This window comes from Rhinolophus ferrumequinum, chromosome 5 (genome assembly GCF_004115265.2).
Source record: "Rhinolophus ferrumequinum isolate MPI-CBG mRhiFer1 chromosome 5, mRhiFer1_v1.p, whole genome shotgun sequence".
In the NCBI taxonomy this organism is placed as follows: domain Eukaryota; kingdom Metazoa; phylum Chordata; class Mammalia; order Chiroptera; family Rhinolophidae; genus Rhinolophus; species Rhinolophus ferrumequinum.
Window position 1 is genome coordinate 28,075,163 of NC_046288.1, and position 5,187 is coordinate 28,080,349.

Genomic DNA, 5,187 nt, shown 5'->3' on the forward strand with positions numbered 1-5,187 from the left:
GAAGCAACCTGGAGGTGACAGAAAAGCCTTAATCCTATTTTTGAGAGATTTGGTTTTAAAATGAATTTTTTCCAAAGTTGCTCTTTAGTAAACACTCAATGTGATATATAGATAATGTATTATAGAACTGTACACCTGAAATCTATGTAACTTTACTAACAATCGTCACACCAATAAACTTCAATTAAAAAAAAAAGTAGTTCTTTAGTTTTCTAAAGCTCTTTGGCTAAAAAAATTATTTGAGTAAATCTAGATTTCAATTAGATCCACGTACTCTAATTGTAGGAAGTAGTAGCATCTTCTGATGACTACTAAACTATCAGTAAAAATAAGAATGCCTAACAATTTTCCATGAACATTTGCAGTAATGAGTATTTCTCATTGGATGAGCAAATACAAATGTTATTTTGGGGTAGGTAATACATGGCAGAAGCTGAATGACAATTTTTATTCATTTAGACACTCATTTAAAAAATATTTAATTGCCTACTCAGATACTAATAGTGTGATATTATACTTTAATTTTTATACACACACACAGACATACATATATATGCTATTTATTTGGTTACAGATTACTAAAGTATATTTATATATAGATATATATATAAAACCATATGTAGATGTAATATATATATGTATATATATGTACACATATATATATACATATATATATATATATATATATATATATATATATATATATACACACACACATATATATGCTGTTTACTTGGTTAAAGATAACTAAAATTACCTACAAATAGCTACTCTGCACCAGGCCAAAATGCACATGCATTTACAGTATTATAAATTTTGGAGCTAATCTGTTACTTTGTTTTTCTGAATAACTTTGACTGGAAAAATCCAATTTCTACATGTGTTCTTTCATCACTCATATCACAGCCCACTACCACCATGTTTTGGCAAGATAATAAAAAATACAATACATAATAAAAGAAAGATGCTGTGTAGTCTATGTTTTGTGACACTTGCCTTCCTAATTGACATTTGTTGAGATGGTTGCAATTCCTAACTGTTAAGCTTTTTTCACTGTGTTTCTGAGTAATAAAACTATGTAACTATTTTTTTTCTTTCTACAATAAATAAATTTGAAGCGCAATCTTATGTGTGTAGTCTATTTAAATTTTTCATACTGACAGATTAATTTGACATAACCATTTCTTTCACCACTTCCTTTTCCCAGTTTGGGTAACACTGAGTCAACTTTACACAAGAGGTTCTTTGACATCAACTAATTCTAATTTAGTTCATCACATTTCATATCCTAAAAATATATGGTGCACAAATATACGGTCCGCTGGGTTATTTTGAAATATTTAACAGTTCTCTGATTTGTTCCCGATTGAATTTCCCATAGTACCTAAACTTTCTTCAGGGTACTCATATTTCCTGAGTCCATAGAAGCCAGAAGATAACCCCTTAATATTACTACAAAACAATAGGCAAGCAATGAGAACATAAATGATGTAAGGCTATCCGTTAGTGTTGTCTCCAATGACTTTCATTCAACAAATATTTAACTGAATGACTTGTCTTTGGAGCACCTGACTGTCAAGCACTATTCTGGATCCTGAAGACGCAGCAGGAAACAAAAGAGACAAAATTCATGCCTTCATGGAGCTTGCGTTATAATTGGGAATGGCAAAGAAGAAGTACACAAATAATACATATACCTCAGGTGGTGATAAGTGCTCTAAAGAAATAGAAGGATGAAAGGGTAAGGGCACAGAAGATGTTTTAAGTAAGAAAGTTCAGAACATCTTCTCTGGTAAAGTGACATTTAAGGAAAAATATAAATTAAGCATGGGAGTGAGCATAGAGGAAGAAAATCCCAAGTAGAAAGAATAGCAACAGCAAATTAATTGCAAAAAATATGTATGTTTGGGGAATTTTAAAAAGACCAGCTGGGTAGAGAAGAAGGCAAGAAGTGGATAGAAAGAAACTATGTGGATAGAAAAGTCACAGAGGAAGGGGTGTGCAAATTATCAAAGCTCCATGGGTCAAGTTTAGACTTTGGTTTCAGGTAGAAGCTTGGAAAAGGATATGATCTTTTTTTTATAGTTGAGAAGGAAGCAAGGAATGAAAAACTGATACCTTCTTTATTTTGACCTTACAGAAACCTCTGGGCCATTGACCATTCCATATCCTTTTATTTTCTTTGTTCATTTTAAATTTTATCTTATTCTAATTCAAGATTTCTTGTTTATCACTCAGTACATACTTGAAATAACTAAAATAACTCCTGTGAAGCTCTGGCTTTAAGTAACCCTACTTGCTAAAAATCTCAGTCCTTAAATTTACTTACACCTTTGTCATACCAAACACCCTCAATTCTACAGGAAAAAAAATGTTTCTTTATGCTTTCTAGACATAGAATACAATACTGCTTACAAAATCATTTTCTCACACTTGCATGTACTCTAACGCTTTCCCTTCAGTAAACAATAAAAAATAACATTAATTTTTGACACATCTCAAGTATTAGTCAATTCGAGAAAACAATCACCTATTTTGTAAGAAAATTGAGTACATTTGGCATAATTGCTTTCAACTTCCCACCCTCACTTTTCTGTAAATTGATGTATATCTGATCAGATTTCTACCTTATTCTCTCCAGTTTTAAAATTTCAGGTGACTCTCATATTTTCCAAAGATGTTTTATTATTGTGCTTTTTTTTTGGATGGTATATATATTTTTTAATGTAGATTCTTTTTATCTCAGAAATTTTTGTAGTTTTCAGTGTTCAGCTTTTGCACTACTTTTGTTAAAATTATTAAGTATTCTATTCTTTATTATGCTATTATGAATAGAATTGTTCCTTTAACGTCATATTCAGATTGTTTGTTGTCAATATGTAGAAATACAGATTTTTGTACATTGATCTTGCATTTTGAAACCTTACTGTACTCAGTTATTAGAGATCCTAAATTGTTTTGTTGATTCCTTAGAAATGTTTTTCTACACATAAGGTAAAGGCATCTATAAATACAGTTTTACTTTTTCCTTTCTATTTCACTTATCTTTCATTTAATTCTCAGGCTTTACTGTACTAGCTACAGCCTCCAGCACAATGATGAATAGACATGGTAAGAGCATATATTCTGGTTTTATTCCTAATATTACTTGGAAAAGCATCCGTCTTTCACCATTAAATATGTTTGCAATAGGTTTTTGTTGAACCCCTTTTTTAGACCTCTTTTATGTCCAAAAAATGACTGTCACGCTCTCACATTTTATTCAAATTTACTTGAGTATACAGTTACAGTTTAGAAATAATTTTCCTTATTTTAATAGTAATGCTACATTGCCTTTTAATTCCAGTGCTGCTGTTATAATTTGAGAATGTTATCATTCCTGATCTGTATGTGATTTGTCTCCTCTCTCATCATTTAGGTTGTCCTTTGTCTCTAGTGTTCTGAAATTTCATATGATATGCCTTGGAGTGTGTTTATTTTCATCCTTGGAATCTAGCATGTGGTGGGTCCTTTAAGATCAGAAAATAATATCCTTCACTTCTGAGATATTTTCTTGACTTACTTCATTGATGATTTATACCATTCTAGTTTTGATGATTTATATCATTCTAGTTTTCTTATCTTTGTTCCTCCTGTTTTCTATCTCTATTATTATGGTCTACTTTTTTGTTGCAGATCTCCTCAACTTTGTCATCCAAACCTTTTCATAGTTTTTCATTTCTGTCATAACATTTTTTTTTTAACTCCGTAAAGTTTATTCTGTTTATTCCTCTTTTGTAGAATTCTGTTCCGGTTTTATGGGTACATCATCTCATATTTCTAAGGACATTTAATATTTGCATCCTTGCTAAATTTCCATCGTTCTGCATAGTCTGTTGCTTCCAAGTTGCTTCTTTTGTTTGAGTGCATCTCCATCCTTCATGTCGGAGGCTGTCCACAGATGTCTGGCAACCGGTGGCTCTGTTGATATTTATGGTAGTACTCTAAAAGGCATCTTTAGGACCACTGTCTGCTTCAGGATGGGCTGTCGTCGTCTCTTTCTGGCCATCACTGTCCAGCACAGACTGGAGCTCCTCTACTGTCCATCTGGCCTAGTGATCTTGGTCACAGGGATGCTCTTCAAATAAGATTTGGGCTGAGCCCCTCCGGGGAAACCTGGGGATCAAGATCCTTGTAATTTCTGGTTATAGAATGAGGGAGGGCCACATATCATCAAAGCTGTGAAAAGGTCCCTGGGAGACTCAGTCTGATACCGGTTTGGGGGAGTCAGTTCATGCATCACTCTCTAAGACCCTCCTCAAAGATCATGGGCTGGTGAGTATATGGATATTTAAACACTGAGTTCTGAAACGTGTCTCTCTTGTCATCTCTCAGCAGGTGTCTCTGACTCAGGACCTGTAAATTCAGGAGGACGGGAAGGCAAATTCAGGCCCTCATCTCGCTGGAGATGTTATTGAAATCCAGTACAAGGTCATTGAAACCAAGGTTATGGAAACACGTTCCTCCATCTGGGCTGAAGCCAAGGCCAAAGCCAAAGCCAAATTCCTTTGGGAGCTTGGGATCCCCCAAACCTCGAGCTCCCATGGCCCCACGTGGCTCCTTCGTGTGCCTCATCATCCTCATCTTCATCTTGAATCAAACCTCCAAACAAGGGATCTCTGTGACTCTGAGGTCCAGAAGAGGTGAAAAGGCCCCAAAAGAGATCAAAGAGGCTCATTCCCACACCTGCATGTAACATGTAACGGGTACAATTGTTCCCTGGTCACTCTGCTTCACAGTCTTCTACTGTAAAGTTTCAGTTTATTTTTAGTGTCTGAGGAGACAGATTTTGGGCATTATTTTCAGTTGTATAATTTGATCTCATAATTGACATGATTTAAAAGAACAAATAGAGAATATCAGTATATATATACATCAGTCCTCTGGAGGCCCATTCACACCTGTGGGTTGCCTGTGCTACACTGTCAGAAATTGAGCAAACACTGTGCTTTGGTTTTCATTTCATTCTTCATCCACAGAGAATTTTTTAATTAGGATATTTTTCCTAGTGAAGATTGTGTTGATAAATTGGTGGGTAGTCTTCAACATACTAGTGTTGGTGAGACTGCAAACATTAGGCCCATGACATAAGATAAGTTTCTGCAGGGCAGAAAATAAGAAATAGTCACTTTGTATTCCCAATGCTCA

At 34.3% G+C, this 5,187-nt stretch overlaps 1 pseudogene; it reads right to left on the reverse strand.

The window, feature by feature from the left end:
* Nucleotides 1-3,983: 3,983 nt before the first annotated feature.
* On the reverse strand, nt 3,984-4,738 carry LOC117022075 (HCLS1-associated protein X-1-like; annotated as a pseudogene).
* Between the last annotated feature and the right edge of the window lie 449 nt (nt 4,739-5,187).